Consider the following 19,000-nt stretch of genomic DNA (forward strand, 5'->3'; position numbering starts at 1 on the left):
GGGCAGTGATGTCATGTTTTAGCATTCTTACTATGTGCTCATCTCAATACTAAATGTGTCTTCAGGAAAGGACCCATGTCTGGTCACATCTAAGAGGAATAAAGTCTCTTAATCTTGCTCATGGATATGCTTAATAAATTCCAAAGATGACTTTTTGCAAAGTTGTTCTGAGTTAGTAGTGAGATATATGGAAGTTGGATTTTATTAGTTATGATGAAGACTGGGTGTAGGGGGCCAGAGAGCAAGGAGACCAGCCAGCCAAGAGATGAGCACATAAACAGTAAGCAAAACTGGATGTTCAAACTTGTACTTGTACTGCAATTTGCTGGCTAGGCTCGCCCCAGAAGATTTCTGGCTGCCTGACTTCAAAGGGAGCACTACGTACAGAGAGCATCTGTAGGGAAAAGATAGCAAGGAGAATATGGCGCAGTGAGAGCAACTAAAGAACCGTTTACGGGAAACATTTTTTTAAATGCCACAACACTTATGCACTGATGCACAATGTTATTTGAATGAAAAAAAGATGTGTGTGTGTGTGTGTGTGTGTGTGTGTGTATGCATGTTCGGGGGGAGAGAACTGGAGAATTTTAGGCAGCAGTGATGTCAACCCAGCCACATTAACCCTTCTGTTGAAGCTAGGCAAGAATAACATTGGATAAATTGGGTATTTCCTTGGCATGGTGCAAGGTTTTAATCCCTTACCAAGCAGAAAATAAGTCAACAGGAAACACATTTGAGTCATTTTTAGGTTAAAAGTAGATTTGCAGACCATGAAATAATGTTGGGCTCTCTCTGGCTGAGGCTCTCCCTGCTCAGACGTCAGTCAATTTTGATGCCAGAGGACTAAAAGTAATCATAAATGGTTCCAAGTATGCTTCAACTAGATTCAATTGAAAGCTAAACTATGACCAAGTAAATATGTAACTGAATATTAAGCACAAAGTAGAGTGACTTGAAGATATTCCCTCAAAGGAACGCTTATCGAGTTCAAAGTTTAATTTTGTAGATGGTATTAGATAACTGCTATTCATAATTAGTTTCTTCTGTTTCCTTTTTAGCCAAATTCTTGTCTCAAGTAACTCATGTCAACCTCTCTCACAGATTTCTTTTCCTCTAAATCTGGAAGTGAATCTAGATCTCTTCATGTGTATGAGATTTGAAAGTGGCTTTGTGGTATAAGTGTATTCATTTCTGCACCAATATAGGCCTATAAACTAAGGGGACAGAGGCTGTAGGTCACTGATTTTACAGAGCATGGCTTGCCATGTGCTTTTCTGATCACCCCAACTTATAGCTACAATAGGTCCTTTATATGAATTAACAAGTAAAGACCTGACACTTATGTTTCATCAGTGATTATAGATTGCTTCAGAATGGCTTCAGAAATACTTAGGCATGCAAATGAAACCACTTTTCCTTACATTGTACAATCCAAGGTACTACTTAGCAATTAACATGACAGTAAAAAAGTATACACTGCAAGAGGGATAGAAACACTGGTTGTGACTGGTGAATTCAGTTGTTTGACCACACTGCTAATAAGGACAAGGTCAAGAATTTAATACCCAGGCAGGCCAGTTAGTGTGTTCTATGAACACTGACTGAAGCCTCAATGTCTGCCAGATATTTTGTACATGTATATCTTTGGACACCAAATAGACAGGTTAAAGAGTAAATCAGGGGTGGGAAACTGTAAGGGTTATGGGATTTAAAGATCTTCCATGCCCCATGGACGTGCTGACATAGCAGAGCAAGAGAAAGCAGAAAGCGAGAAAAAGTGAAAGCCGAGCTAACGGTCCTGCGGTTGGCGGTTGGCAGCGGTTGCGGTTGCGGTTGCGGTTGCCCTTTTTTTTTTTTTTTTGAGTTAGGACTCCTGCTGAGCACTGCCAGGGGCCGGAGCTGCTGGGAGCAGGACTTTCTGCTAAGGACTCCTGCTGAGCACTGCCGGGGGCCGGAGCTGCTGGGAGCGCGCTGGGTGGTTGCTGTGAGTGGGGAGAGGAGGACCTTTGCCTGAGGTAGCCTGTTCTGTTTTAAAGGCTTGAGAATGTGGGTGCTTTCTACTTTATCTACCTGTGCCAATATCATAACTACTCTGATGGCTTTCACTTTCTGGTTTTGGGACTCAGTCTTTTGGTATCTTAATAAATTTTCTAGTTTATTTCCCCAAATGGCAAACCTGACGTATTTTGTGATGGATAATTATATCAGCATATTTGTAATCTCTATAGGCATTGTGAATATGGCATTGCTGATACAGCAATGGGCTGTATCTACATGTGGGCTCAAGGCCACATGTAGTCCTATCGGACCTCAAGTGCAGCCCTGTGACTGAATCCAAACTGTACTTGGGGACCTAGAGGGTCATATGTGGCCTCAAGGCTACAGGTTTCCCACCTCTGGGACCCAAGAAAATCCATTTTCAAACTGAGTACCAACTGAATGACATTGTGATTTGGGGTTGTGGGGGACTTTTTAAAAAGCAATAGAGCCATGGCCTATGATCACAAGATATTTACTTATGAATTTGGACATCAAAACTACCATCAATGAAACAAGTGAAAACCACATGAGTATTAAATCATACAGTATAAAAGAGATGTGCAATGAAAAATCAGAAATCATGGTGTGCTAAAGGAGCTGAAGACTGTGGTGATAGATAAGACTTCAAGGATGGAAAGAGTGTGCACAAAACATGAAGTGCAAAGAACTCTGGACTTAGTGAAAGGAGGGACCTGCATTTGAACTTCATCTTTAAATGGAATCAATAACACTTGTAGTACAAACTTAGTGGACTGCTGTGAGGCTCAAATAAGGCAGTATAGATGAAGGATCTTTCCAATGTCAAAGTGTTCTATAAATGTCAGGTGACATTAGTATGAGACTAGAACAGGGAGTACATAATAGATTATCAGCACCATGGTCAGTGAAAAAGCAAATCCACTCTAGTCAAGAACACCTTGTATACCAAAACCAGTTTGACTAAAAGCTAGGCTGCATAGCTGGGGAGTGCAGGTGGGCTAGGTAAAAATCAGCTAAGATTTTTAAGTAGAGGAGGTATGTCACAAAAAAGAGACAATCAGATAATAAGTCTAGCTTACCCTGATGTTTTTTGACAATACAGATTATTGGTAGAGGGAGGGGAGGGTCCAGATCATCATCATAATCATCACCACCACCATCATCATGAGCATTTATATAGTGCTCAAAGTTTACAAAGCACTTTATAAATATTATCTCTGGTCAGCCCCCAGGGCTTGGGAAGGGCATCTCTGCAATGTTTAGGGACCACAAAAAGGTATGTCTCCAGCTCCACTAGTATCTCTTGTACCCTTTCCTGAGGCAAGGTAAGTCCTGTGGCAGAAGTTGGTATTATCACTTGTATCTTGGCCAGTTTGGTTGGCCATTCTCGATTATGTTAATATATTATATGGCCATTCTAAGATCCACTAGTGTGCTTACGTATCTGACACTCTAGCCCATCACCTTAAGAGCTTCTTCTTAAACATCCCCATCAAATACAGATAGAAAAGGGGTAAGGATTAGCAAGGAAGGAGGTAGGACTGGAAATACCAATGTGGAAAGAGCAATGGCCATACACCCATACCACACAACTACTGAGGGGAGCAATTGTGATAATATATGTAAAATATATATATATATATATGTATGTATGTATGTATATATCTGTTAGTCATTGTTTATTATTCTCTACGCTTCTCTTTCCCAGTCCAGTAGGGAGCTAGAGAGGGCTGCACTGGCCCTCCCAAAACAAAAGCAAAGAATGGTGGGAGCAAGGCTGGGAATAGAATTGAGGTACAGCCCAGATGAAAACAAACAAACAAAAAGTTGTCTGAGAACCAGCAGCTATACCAATGATAAAAGCATCCAGCCCAGAGTTAAATTGCCCCCCTGCCATTGATTCCCTGGAGTCCAGCTTGGGAAAGCTTTTATCCAACAACTTCTCTTTCTGTTTCCTTCTTTGATTGGTGCAGGGAAGGAGAGGTAAGGAGAGTGTATACCTAAATTCTAAGTTGCAATTATCATTCCAGCCTGCTATAACTTGTTTTAATGACTATGGTGTATTTATCCTATTCACTGGTGTTATTAGCATACATAGTCATAAAATATGCTTTATGTCCAAGCCTAGAAGTGCAAGGATTGAGGAAGGTAAAGACAACCCAAAGGTAGAAGAGGTTTCCTCTACATCAGGCTGGGATACAGACAAGACAACTAGACAGTTTTGGCAATTTTATTGATATTCTAGAACATGCCCTAGATTACCTTTTTGACCCCTGGAGAGACTTAATGAGGAAATACACTTGTAAGTGAAGAGGTACAGAAAGTTAAAGGAGCTTCATGCAAGAGCCCATTTGGCACACATTTCTTATACCAAGCACTGTATGGCATTATGTGAACCCTTTCAAAATGGGGACCTTTCCTTACATTAACTAGGATAGACATTAAATCCTTCAGTTCATTCAAAAAATTAACTGCACAAGTACAAGATGGAGGAAAAATGGCTTGGTAGAAATAAACATGAGATATACCTGGAAATTTTGATTGACCACAAACTCAATATGAGCCAATTAGTGTGATAGGTCTACTGAAAAAAAAAAACTGATGTGGTTTTAGGCTTAATCTAAATTTCTGAAAATTGCATCTTTTTAACTGAACATAATTTTAAAATTAATTTTCAATTATTTTATTGAAATTTTTACCTGACCTTTATTTCTGAATGTGTCTTTCCCACTCCCCATACAGTGAGCCATCCTTTATTTAAAACAAATTTTTTTGAGAATTTTTTTTTTGCTTTTTGGAGGGTAATTGGGGTTAAGTGAATTGCCCAGGGTCACACAGCTTTTTGTGTGTGTTAAGTGTCTGAGGCTGGATTTGAACTCAGGTCCTCCTGACTCCAGGGCCAGTGCTCTATTCACTGCACCACCTAGCAGCCCCTAAAAAAAATATTTTTAAATGTAGTTTAAAAATAGCTCAACAAAGTCAATCAAAATATCCATTATGTGTGACAGTATATTCAGTGCCCTACACCCATGCTCCCCACCTTTGTACTGAGCTAGGAAGGTACAATTTTCTCAACTCTTTCCAGAGGCAGAGCTTAGTCATCTTAATGATACTGCCTTTAGTTTACGTAATTCATTTTGTCCATTCTATGAACATTATTTTGGTCATTGTGCATATTGTTGCCATGGTTTTACTTGCTTCACTCTATATAAGTGCATATAAAACTCATCATGTTTCTCTCTATTCTTCATATTTTGTCCTTATGACATAGGAACATTGTAGTACAATCTCCTATCACAATTTCATTAGCTATTCTGCAATCAAAAGGTATCTACTTTGTTTCTAATTGTTTGCTACTGCAAAAGTGCTTCAAGGCCCTGGGGCAGAGTAAAGATGGCAGAGTAGAAGCAGGAGCTTCCCCCCAGTTCCAGCTTCCACATTCACCAATTCATGTAAAAAGAGGACTCTAAACAAACTTTGGAGCTGCAGAACCCACAAAATGACACAGAGAAGCTAACCTCCTGCTGAGGACAGCCCGGCAGGCTGGCAGGAATCGGCCAGCGCAGTGCTCTGGGAGCCAAGCCCAGCCCCACCCCGAGGCTTTAGTTCTAGGGCAGGCCTGACCAGAAGCTGGCTGGAAGGCTTCCAGATCAGCAGCAGCTGTGGCCATTTCCAGATTTATGAACACATAGATGCGAAAGACAAAGTGAGAGGTCAGTGCAGTCTGGACTTTGGGACCCAGTAAGTGGGAGTGCGTGGTTTTTGCCCCTGGGGCCAAAAGCCACTGACACTGGCTGCCACCCAGCGCCACGTGGCAGCTTCAGCTCCTGGCCTGCAGAGTGTAGGGTGATCAAGCACCAGTCTGAGGGGTAATCGCTCTTGCTTTAACCTTCTTTGCTCTGGATTGCAGTCTAGGATGGAGGTCCTGGGGTGTGTCCAGCTTGCCAGAGCATGTGGAGACCTCAGAGAGGGCACCCATGTAATACCTCTGGCAGCTGAGAAAACCCCAGCATTTGGGACGAAAGCTCCCCTGTCTGGTGGTAAAGTCCTACTGTGGCAAAAAGCCCAGGGGTCAAGTGACTGAGGGGCAACATGACCAAGCAAAGGAAACAAAGTGGACAGAAGATTCCAACATTAGACTCCTATTTTGGGGACAAAAAGGAGCAAAGCATGGAACAGGAGGAAGACAGTGAAGTTAGAACTCCTTCACCAAAATCTTCTAAGGAAAATACGAGCTGGTTACAGGCCATACAATAAGCAGATAAGAGAAGTGGAGGAACAGTTGGGAAGAGAAATGAGAACAATGCAAGAAAATTATGAAATTAGAGTCAACAGCCTGACTGAGGAAAATAATACCTTAAAAAAAACTAACTCAAATGGCAAAAGAGGCTCAAAAAGGCAATGAGGAGAAGAATGCCTTAAAAAGCCGAATTTGCCAGATGGAAAAAGGATCTCAAAAGCTCAATGAGGAGAATCATTGCTTCAGAATTAGATTGGAGCAAATGGAAGCTAATGACTTTATGGGAAATCAAGATGCTGTTAACAGATCCAAACAAATGAAAGAATAGAAGGCAATGTGAAATATCTCATGGGAAAAACCACTGACCTGGAAAATAGATCCAGGAGAGAGAATTTAAAAATTATTGGACTACCTGAAAGCCATGATCAAAGTAAGAACCTAGAAATAATCCTCCAGGAAGTTCTCAAAGAAAACTGCCCTGATGTTTTAGAACCAGAGGGCAAAATAGAGGTTGAAAGAATCCACTGATCACCTCCTAAAAAAGATCCCAAAACGAAAACTCCTAGGAATACTATAGCCAGGTTCTGGAATTCCCAGATTAAGGAGAGAATATTACAAGCAGCCAGGAAGAGACAATTTGAATATTGTGGAAATGCAATCAGGATAACCCAGGATCTAGCAGCTTCTACACTGAGGGATCGAAGGGCTTGGAATATGATATTCCAGAGGTCAAAGGAGCTGGGATTAAAACCAATAGTCACCTGAGTATCATGTTTCAGGGGGAAAATAGGGTCATTCAGCAGAATAGAGGACTTTCAAGCATTCTTGTTGAAAAAAACAGAGTTGAATAGAAAATTTGACATTCAGATACAAGACACAAGAGAAGCATGAGAAGGTAAATAGGGAAAAGAAATCATAAGGAACTTATCATCAAAGTTGAAATATTTACATTCCTACATGGGAAAACAATAATTGTAACTTATAAAACTTTTTTCAGTAGTTGAAGGGAATAGAAATATACATACATATATATATATATATATATATATATATATATGTGTGTGTGTGTGTGTGTATGTGTGTGTATGTGTGTCTATATATGAGGGTATATGGGCATATGAATATATATGTGAATGTGTGTATATATACTTACAGGTATACATAGATAGATGGCACAGGACCAATTTAACAGGGAGGGATGATATTTAAAAGTGAAATTAAGAGGTGAGAGAGGAATATAATGAGAGGAGTTGGGGGGAGACAGAATGGGGTAAACTATCTTATATAGAAGAGGCAAGGGAAAATGGTTACAATGGAGGGGAATAGGAAGGCAAAAGGGAATGGGTCAACCTTATTCCCATTGAATTTGGCTTGAGGAGGGAATGAAATACACACTAAATAGGGTATCTCACCCTCAAGTAGAGTAGAGGGGGGAAGGGGATGAGAGGGGGGATGATGGAAGGGAGGGCAGTCTGGGGGGGGGGAGGGAAGTTGGAAGCACCCACTTTTGACCCATGGGATCAAAGCAGAGAATAGAACAAGTAGGAGGTGGGATAGGAGGGAGGGAAATATAGTCAGTCTTTTACAATATATCTACTATGTTATTGTTTTGCATTAGCCACACATGTGCAACCTATACTGAACTGCTTATCTTCCCAGTAAGGGTGGGTGACAAGAAAGGAAGGGAATGAATCCAGAATTCAAAGTTTTAAAATCAAATATTCAAATATATATATATATATATATTTATATATATATATATGTATATATATATATATACTATTATTAATACTATTTTACATGTAATTGGGAAATAAGATATACAGGCACTGGGGCATAGATATCCCCTGGAAAAGTCAAAAGGGGTATGGGAGAAAATATGGGAGAGAGCAGATTGGAGGAGGGGATATCCTGTGGGGCTGCTATTTTGAGGTGGTGGGTAGGAGAAAAATGGGGAGAATATTTGCAACTCAAAATCTGGTGGAAATGAATGATGTCAATCAAAAGTTAATAAAACATTTGAAAAAAAATACTTCAAGGCAAGACCATTCATCCATTTCTTTTTCAGACCTCCTTGGGTTCTCTGAGTCAAAAGGTATGGACTAATTACTTTCTTTGTACAATTACAAATTGCTTTCCAGAAGACTTGGACCAATTCATAATTCCTCCAACAGTGTATTAGTGTTTTCAACATGGTTTTTTCACATCCACTCCAACACTGAGTAGTTTCATCTTTTCTCATTTTAGCATATATGCTGGGTATGAGATGAAGTCTCAGAGTTGTTTTAATTTCCATTCCCCTAGTTGTGAGTGGTTTGCAAAAATGTTTCACTTATTTAATCATCTGCAGTCTTTCATCTTGGTCTTATTTATTTACGTAACTTCCTTATGTATCTTCCATTTAAGACCTTTCCAGAGATATTTGATTCTAATATTTCTTCCAATTAATGATTTTTTCTTTGCTACACTCATTTTGTGATTACCTTGATCCCTTGTGTGGTCAAGGAATTTATGCCTAGCCTTATCTGCAAAAAGCATCTGATTATAGTCTCTTGTATAATTTTTTGACATTATTTTTTTAAGTTGAGGTTATATATCATTTTAGAGCATATTATGGCTTTTTGTATAAAATGACTGTTTAAATCTAATCACTGCCAAACTGTGTTGTTAGTTTTCTCATCACCTTTTGTCAAACATAGAGTCCTCTAATAAGAAATGTATGTTCCTAGTTTTATCAAATACTGTTTTATTAAACAGAATTGTTTCTGAATGATTTTTATCTAGTCTGTTCCACTAATTTACTTTTCTATTTACTTTTCTTAAACAACTGCCCAGTCATTTGATGATTATAGCTTCATAATATAATTTCAATTCTAGAGATATTATTTCTTTCTTCATTCCTACTTTTTTTCTTTTTCCCCATGACATTCTAGAATTTTTATCTAAAGGACTTTGGTTGTTATTTTGTCTAGATTGTCCAAGTACTCCCTTGGTAGTTTCATTGCTTTTTCATTTAAGTAATTCATTCATTTAAGTAATTTATTTAAGTAATACCACTGTTATTATGTTGATACAGTCTAATATTAGCAGAGATAGCCTTCCAATTATTTAAGTAATCTTTTAGTTCTTTAAACAGTGTTTTCTATTTATATTTGTATAAGTTTTGAATATGCCTTGGAAGATTGAATCTCAGATATTCTATGTGTTTTGTAATTATTTTTAATAGGATTTCCATTCCTATTATTTCCACTTGGGTTTTAATATTATTGTACAGAAATCCTTTGGATTTTTGTTGATTTATTTTATTCCCCATTATTTTTTTTATTAATGCCATTTATTATCACAATTAGTTTCTTCATGTATTTACTAAATTTTCTCAGAAAACTATCATGTCATCAAAATATAAGGAAAATATAAAATTTCACCTCCATATCACCAATGCGTATGTTTTTAATTTCTTTCTCTTCCCTCATCAGTGTAGGTAATATTTCTTGACCTGTGTTAAATGGTTCATGTCAGTCAGTGGCATGTGACTGTAAAGCAGGTAGGAGGAGATGGAGATTAGGTAGCAGGTCAGAACAGACAGTAAAGAATAAATCTAAGAGTCATTTTGAAGGAAAAAGCAAGATTACTCTGAGACAGATTGGCTATAATTAAAATTGGCAAAAGAGTGACCCTTGCTTTATTCCATATTTACTGGAGAACTTCTAGTTATCTTCTCCAATACAAAAAAAATGCTAGCTTTTGTTATTTACATACTTTAATCATATTAAAAGTAGTCCTTGCAACCCTATACCTTCTAGGGTATTTTTAAAGAATAAATGTGTATAGTACTTTATGAAAAGCTTTTTCTGCATCTATTAATATGCTTGTTATTTTGGAATGCATATTTTCTAATATGATTAAGTAAAATATCCAATTACAGAAGTACCAAAAAGTAATACACTGTCTTGAGAAAGAAGTAATGATACTCCCTCTTCACTAGAAGTTGTAAAGTAGATGAAAAATTACCCCTTATTAGAAATATTGGAGTGAGGGTTACTGTGAGGGATGACACACAGTGAAGTTTCCTCATTTCTTTTAATTCCCTGTTACATTCCCTATGTCTTCTCCATACTTTGTAAACCAGTTTGGTCTTGCAAATAACTCATGATTTCTGGGAAATGAGGTAATTTGAACGGAAAACCATACTAGTCCACTTCTGATTGGGAACTTTCAAATTTGGTGAAAGGAAATACATACTGAAAGATTGAAACTGCTTTGCACCAATTAGAAAAATTTTGAGCTTGCTCACCAGCCAATGGTGAGGTAGGACAGATGTTAGAGGGCAAGAGAAACCCACGAGATTCTACATGCTGCACTACCTGGCAGATGCCATTTGAGCTACAGGGGCAGTGCCCTTTCTCATGAGAAAGAATAAAGACCTTTTCTGATCTCAGACTCATCTCCGAACTCTTTCATCTCACACAGTTACTATTTACACAAAGATTGTGCTCAGTGATATCCAAATAGAGCCAGAACTAGGAATCTGTGTACCTGGGTCAAGTGGAATGAAGTTTTCCTGAGAGGGTGGGTAGAGGTTAAACAGGGAAGGGTTAGGGAGGAACTCACAACTGACTATCCTGAATCTTCTATTTTATGCAGACACTAAACTCTGGTGCCTCTAAGCTGCTGAAGGACTATGGGATCAGTGCCATTTATATTCAATATCTTGGCCTAAAGTTTACTTTGCTCTACTTAAGTCTTTACCTCTGAGTTTCCTTCTAATTGTAAGCTTATATGATTCTTTGGTTAGACAATACTAACAGTCAGGTTTCGGCTCAATATCAGGAGGAGCTCTAAATCAGAGCTGTACAAAAAGAAGCTAAGAGGCTTTGCCACAAGGTCATAAACTCTCTGCCCTTTGACACACTGACACATTCAAGAAAAGAACAGATATTGCTCTGTCAGAGATGCTGAAGAAGGGAATCTTGGGTGGAAGTTAGACCTCAATAATTTTCAAAGTTCCTTCTAGTTCCGATTCTCTGAAGATCATTCTAGCAAGGGTGGAAAGAACGGACTTGTAACAGGTAGATACTGAAGGCAGCAAGGCCAGCAAGGGACGCGTAGCAGTAGAGCAGGCAGGGGGAGATAGGGATCAAGTAGGAGGTCAGAAGTGAGAATAAAAAGCAAATAAAAAAGCCAATATGAAGGAAGAAACAGGAGGGCTTTTAGACAGATTGACTGTTAAGGGATGAAGTAGAGAGAACAATTCATGATAATTCCAAGTTTTCTCCCTCTGGGAAACTGGAAGGAGGGCAGGACCTCTGACAAATATAGAAGCATCTTCAAGGGGATTCTGTCTGGGAGTACAGATGATAAGTTCAGCTTGGGTATGCTGGGAACAGTGGCATATCTGTTACTGGGAAATATTTCAAAATAGATGCCCTACTGATGGTTGATACTTGAAATTTAAGGAGAGTACACCCAGGAAATGAAAAAAAGAATTTTTAAAAGTTTACTAGGTTCTATGGACTCCTACCACATAGTACAATATCCTGGTCTCCATAGAGACAGCAGCTGAAATGTCATTTGCTTTAGTACATTTACCAGAATTCTGTATACTTGATTCTTCTTAGAAAATCTTTGGAAAGTAGTTAAAAACAACGCTAACAGTCAATGCTGCAATTCCTGTTAAGTGCCAGGGTCTGAAATTTAGTGAACTTGAGTAGCAATCTTTTTGTAAAGGAATCTATTCTAAAATAAGAGGGTTGACACTTTCTTTTTCCCCTGAGGTCATCCATTTAGTTTCTTCTATGGGTCTTCCTGCTCAGAAAGTAACAAAGCTTGGAATTCACTATCTTTGGGACAAAACTGCTTGAAAGAGAAATATTCAATTCAAGTAGCTGAAGAATGTGGTGTAGAGGGCTGATACCCATGGAGCCAATCATTTTAAATAGAAAGAAGGCATTTCCCCCATGATTTTCTCTTGGAAATGAGAATGTGTAATTGTATTTAGGCAGATTTAGTCTCTCCAGTATTCCCTGTAGAGCATTTCTCTTTCCCAGATACAACTGTGCTTCTTTTGCAATACAGGTGGGGGGGGGAAGTAGGAGTGAATGGTGAAGTAAGAGGCAAGAAAGAAGCATGAGAATATTGCCTCTACTACCTAACTGTCCCACATTTTAGTCATTTTTTGTGATGGCACAATAGTGATGGGGCAACATTAAGGGAAAGAAACTGGCTTCCTGGGACAAAAAAAATCAACATCTGTCAGTTTTTGAAGCACTGACGCTGGGGGATGATGCAGGTGGGTTCACTTGCATTGATAGGGGCTGTGCCTGACTGTGGATCTCAGAGACAACAGCCAGACACTCACCAATGTGGCAGCTTCCTACCACTGGTTATAGGCTCTGCAATTTCTAGTCCCCCAGCATGCTGAGCTGTTCTTCAGTGTTACTAGATTATGTGTCAGCCAGCCTTGGGCAGAATAATTTGTTTGAAATTTTCCCATGCCTGGCTGACTCCCTGCTATCAGCCATCTGGTGGACTGCTCTACACCTTACAGAGGTGTGAGTTCATGTGGTCTGCCTGGGGATGGGGGAGGTGATAGCAAGCCATGAGAAGGATGCAATTCTCTAATCTGCATTCAGGAGAGTGGGTTACTGAGAGTGGTGGAAATCACAGTTCATTGCACCACTTTGCTGGAAAGGTCAACACACACCAGGAAGTGGCCTTACTCAACAGTTGGGACCTATAGTAAAGCTATTTTGACATCCTACCTTCTTTTCAAAGCTATGTAATAAAGAGGAACTTGGAACATCCTCTCTGAGATGAACTTGTCCATCCCTGGCCCTCCATGGAGGTACGCAAGAGGAAGTTAGACAAAGGTTTGTCCAGGTTATCAGGGGAATGCTAGGTCAGATACTGAACTAGATAACTGTCTGTGTCTCTTCCAGCTTGGAGATCTTATACCTGCCTAGGACTAGAGAAGGAATACATGTATTAGAGGACAACTTGAATCCTCCAAAGTTCCTTTCATCGTGTTATGCAGTTTGGTTGCATGAGTCTTCTATCTAAATTGCTATACCACTGAGTCTTCTATTCATAGATGTGGTAGAACCCATAGTTTCCTCCCGCTGATGGCCCTGGATTCCCTCAGACAACTACCTGCCCACGTACAACCATTAAAGAGCTTCCTTCAGCCCCAGACTCTCTGACAGAGCTTCCTCCTTCCACATAACTTCCTTTAGTCCCAGCTCCCTTAGAAGCTTCCCTAGTTTAGATTCCTCCCTCCTCCCACACAAAACTGATTGGTGCCAGTTTCTTTGCCCCAACTTCCTGGCCTGGAGCCAGTAAAAGGCCCCCAGGCATTTGGACTTGGGGCCTCTCAGATTTGGTGGGTGTCTAAGACCAAGAAAGTGACATTATATAGACCTGCTGATCAGACATGCTTCCCTGCAGAAGTGAGGGGGCCAGGTCTTCTACATATGAATAGAAATGCCAACATATACTTCCCCTACATATTTCTTATGTTGGGGCAGAGGTACCTGCCAAATAAAATCTGCCTGAATTGTCAATGTCTGAAATAGTTTCTGCTATTTGACAAAGAGGGCCTGGGGTAGGCGTGGGACAAAGGTGTGAGGGGCACTTGTCATAACAGAAAGATGTAACCACAATACCAAGGAGATGGTTCTCATCTGTATTACTTTAGCTGGATTGGCAGAGCTGGAGCTTCAGGGAGAACACTGATCACCACTAAATATATGCCTCTTGTGGAGTTGCCAAACCTTGCTTTCTCTTGTATCTGCCCTGCAGTGTGGCATATATATTTCCCCTTTGCCTTTTCTATCCCGTAGCATTCTAAACTTCTGAAACATCTGGTACACTCATTAACAGTTAGGCTGGGACACCCCGAGGCAGACATAGACTTTGCTACACAGCTAGCATGTATGAAATACACCATTTTGAACAAAGAAATGGGGATATCCAAAACTATCAATATAAAGTTGGATATGTTGTATAAATGCCAGTCATCTTAACTAACTAGAAACCCAAATCTAGGTACCTGGTGTTAAGGGGCAGGACATTCATGTTTATTACCTCATTTTATTCTACTGTTAGTCCTTCATGGGGCATTTTACTTATGAGGAACCTGAGACACAGAGGTTACATAATTTCTCAAGGTCACAAAGCTAGTTAATGGCAGAGCGGGGACTTTGATTATCACTTGTAGTCACTTTTCTATCACTTAATTACAAACCCACTTTAAAAAAATACTATTTTCATTCCTGGCCTCCAGTTGTGTAAAACAGATCAATGAGCACCTAATTAATCAGTTTCATGGGTTAAGAGATGATCGATAATGTCAGTCGTACCTTTAAATCCAATGAACTCTTTGTAACTGAAGTCACAATAAAAAAATTAAAGAATTTAAAAAATCATTAAAAGGAGTTTTCCATAAAGTGAAAACAACTAGCAATGTAAACGGCATCACTGAAACATTAACAATTGTCATGGTTGTTTTTTTGTTTTTTTTCTCCCTGGAAATAGATGAGGAAACAGCAATCTGGGTATAAGCTTAATGAATAGCAGTTACCCAAACACACTATTCTATGTCAGCAGGCATCACGATGGACATCAGACACAGTGGCCACTCAACAGGGCTAAATACAGAAATAATCTGCATGAGTCTCCCTGACCCAAACCAAACAAGCCGTTTGGTGTGTATTTATTGCCGCCTGTATAATTTCAATAATTGGACTCACTGGCTAAACAACCATTGGTACACAGCTGCAGAACCCCAAAGAAAATTTTAGACAGGCTATTAAGGAATGATTTATGGAGCAAGCTTTTGTTCAACCAAGTGATTAGAATTTAATAACTTAGCTTTGAACTGGACATAACCATAGTGAGAAATTAAAATGGGGGAGGGGGAGAAAGAGAAGGGAAAAACCTTATGGGAAAATTTGAGCTTCATCCTCCAATAGGGCTTTGATGATAGCACCTGAGATGTTTATTTTTTAATTAATCTTTTATTTATTTATTTTTAGTTTTCAACATTCATTTCCACAAGATTCGAGTTACAAATTTTCTCTCAGTCTTTACCCTACCCCTGACCGCAAGATAGCAGGCCTACTGAATACCCCTTCCCCCAATCTGCTCTCTCATATATCTTCCCCCATCCCCTCCTAACTTTCTAGTAGGGCAAGATGGATTTCTATACACTGATGCGTGTATATCTTATTTTCCAACTGCATATAAGAAACAATTTTTTTTAACATTTGTTTTTAAAACTTTGATTTCCAGATTCTTTCCCTTCTTCCCTCCTCACCCACCCCCACTGGGAAGACAAGCAATTCAATATAGGTTGTACATGTGTGGTTATGCAAAAGGTTTCCATAGTTGTTATATTGTGAAAGACTAACTATAATTCCCTCCATCCTATCCCGTCCCCTGCTTATTCTATTTTCTACTTTGACCCTGTCCCTTTTCAAAAGTGTTCGCTTCTAACTACCCTCTCCCCCAATCTGCCCTCCCTTCTATCATCCGCCCTCTTATCCCCCCCCAACTTTCCCATAGGGTAAGATACCCATTGGAGTGTGTATGTTATTCCTTTCTTAAGCCAAAGTCAATGAGAGTAACATTGACCCACTCCCTTTCACCTTCCTGATCTTCCATTCCATTGTAACAGTTTTCTCTTGCCTCTTTTGTATGAGATCATTTACCCTATTCTAACCTGAGATTTTTAAAGGAAAGAAGCTCACCTGAAAAAAAAAAAACAAAATAACAAAGAATCTTCTGAACACATTTTAAGGCAAAACAATTAATGCTCTCTTGCTGTTGGATGCCAAAAATTGCTGCAATCTTTTGTAACTCACAAAATCTTATCCTGCTTCCCACTTAAATTCATTTCAATTAAATAAGCATTTATTAAGTACCCACTATGTATGAGGGATGCCATTACAAATACAGTGCATCCTCTGAGGCACAGATTCCAATTTCTGATAAGATGCATCTAAAGGGTGGGCGTGGCTACTATATCTAGGGTACTCCTGAGGGATTTATGAGTAATTTTTTCTAGTTCTATAGACCACATGCTCATATTAGTCTGCTACCCAGTAATGAAAATGGGAATTTGAAGATCTTCCCTGCCCCTTAATAGACCTTGGGGGGCAGTTTGAAGATCTCCCTTGCTTTGAAAGCAAACTCTGCCCCCTAATAGGCTGAATGTAATCACATGAGGCCTGTGATGGAGGGAATTTGCTAAAGGGTGGAGCAGAGCCCACAGGAAGCTTCCCTGCTGTGAAGATAAACTCTGCCCTCTAAAAGGCTGAATATAGTTACATGGAGCCTGTGGTGGGAGGAGTTTGCTGAAGGCAAGCAGAGCCCAAAGGAATCTAGTCAGAGCTAGCAAGATGGTAGGTGAGAGAGGACATTCAGGCAAAAGGTTTGTGAGTAAATACTGATCTTGTATTGGTTTGTGGGAAGGCTGAATGATACTGTGGCTCTCAGCATTATTATGGCTTCTCAATATCTTTGGGACTATGATGGAATCAGCTTACTGGTTTGGGGATTTGGTTTTCTGGTGTCTAAATAAACGCTTCAGTTCTATCCTCTGTGTAGATAGTTTAGTATATTTTGTGATCAAAAGTCATGGGATATTTATAGTCATGGTCTTTATTATGATCATGGGCACTATAAATATTGCATTGGTGCTACATACGCCCACCCCCAAATCAAGATTACCAACTAAGATTCATTTTGTCAGGCAATTTAAGTAGTTTTCACTAGGGAGTAATTAGTAAGGGGATATAACTAGAACAAATTTCTCTCTCCCCCCATCCAAAGTCTATGGCATACACTCCCACTAGAACACCCTCAATCTCCTACTAATAACAAAGTGATTTTCCAAGGAAAAGTGAGCTCATACACCAAAGCACATGTGACAAAGGGAAATTCAGTTCTCATTGCTAAGAGTACTTTTCTCCATTTTGTGGGGCACTCAAGAAGTTGTCCATTGGCATGATATAGCCCATTTTCTGGACTCTTTGTAGATATGAGTGTGTGTTCAGTCTGAGCTTGGCTCCTGATGCGGATACTATTGCCAGTTTCTGCAGTCCCAGACAACAACATTAGGACACCTACAGGAAGATGGCAAAGCCCAAATCCTCTGGATCCTTTTAAACCTGCACAGTCCTATGCAGACCAAGTGGGTTAGGGAGCAGAACAAGGCCAAAGCTAATATGGCTCATGCTGCCACCAACATGACTTCTTGTTCATTGTAATACACATCTTTAGTATATGCTGGAGTTAGCTAGATTCTGAAATGGTCTTCACAACCCAATGGACGTGACTGTTTCTTCAGCCAATCCAAATACTCTTCTACTCAAAATCATACAAATTCAAGGACATTTCCCACTTAATTTGGAGTATTTCACTGACTGGTTGACTAAGACTTCTTACTGCATTAAGCTATTAGGGCATTCTGCTTTTGAGTGTGACAGAGTAAAGTGATTGATTTATGTACTGAAACCCATTCTTATACAAAGACAGTAATGAAACATTTTTCAACCTTAAGAAACTCTATATCCTACTGGAACTTACATTCAACTGTGACATTCCCAGAGTCACAATATAGGCATGCTGGAAATCAGTTGCCTAAAGAAGAGAATGAAGCACCTTCCACAAGTTGTGAAAGGCACATTCCCATGATGCCCAAGACACAGTCCAGTTTTTCCAAGTGTAGCAGGCACAAAGACAATTGTGTGACCTTTCTCTCCTCTTAGAGCGCAAAAAGTACAGATGATTTTTTAGTCCATGAGGCAAAACTCTAAGCCAAGAAATCTGTAACTAATATTGTAGGAAGAATTTTTATTCTCTGGTTGATATATATATATATATATATATATATGTATACACATGCACACATATATAATCAAATTGAAAACTGTTAGGGCAATGGGAAGGCTCATCTTGGGTGGAAGGGAAGCAGGCTGAAGTACATTAACAAAAAGGAGACCCAGCACACAGGATGTCATCAAAGACTAATAATAATGATAGTGATGATGATGATGATGAAGATAACCTCTTCATATGGAAAGAGGGAAGGATAACTGATGTGCAGCTATATGCTCCAATACTATCTTTGAGATGGAAAGAAACCCGGAGGATGGCTTTTATCAAATTGGTTTGGAATCCAATGGCAAACCACATAAAGAAATGGATATGAACAGAGAATGATGGGAGGAAAACATATCACAATCACTACCAATGGAGTAATCATGTCAATGAGATTCCAGTCTCATTTGGATATACTGGAACTGGCATACATACTACATGGAGAATCTTGTAAAGATTGAATCATGAGTGATGACTGAAGGGCAGCTTTCTTCCCCCCTCAATCCTGCCAGCCCTAATAATTCAAGAAAAGGACCTTCACATTTATAAAACTCAGCAATGATAAGATTAAAAGTGAAAGAATGTGATATAAGGTAACTTACCAGCCTTCTCAGCACCCTGCAACTAAACTCCCATGCCCTATTCACTGGCTGAACATAGGCCTATGAGCCTATAGGGGCTGCAATATCATTCTATTTGAACCCTTGACAATGTATGGGAGAGTCTGAAGAGGGGTCCTTGCTTTCTGGATGCAGGTCCCTGATACTTTCTGCTATATAAATGGCTAGTTATAACAATAGAGAGTCAGTAGAAGGATTGATAGAGGGAAGGAAAAAGAAGGGAATAAGTATTTATTTTTTA

This window comes from Petaurus breviceps, unplaced genomic scaffold (assembly GCF_028583685.1).
Source record: "Petaurus breviceps papuanus isolate PSGF00001 unplaced genomic scaffold, PetGlider_PUasm1.0 90881, whole genome shotgun sequence".
In the NCBI taxonomy this organism is placed as follows: Eukaryota; Metazoa; Chordata; class Mammalia; order Diprotodontia; family Petauridae; genus Petaurus; species Petaurus breviceps.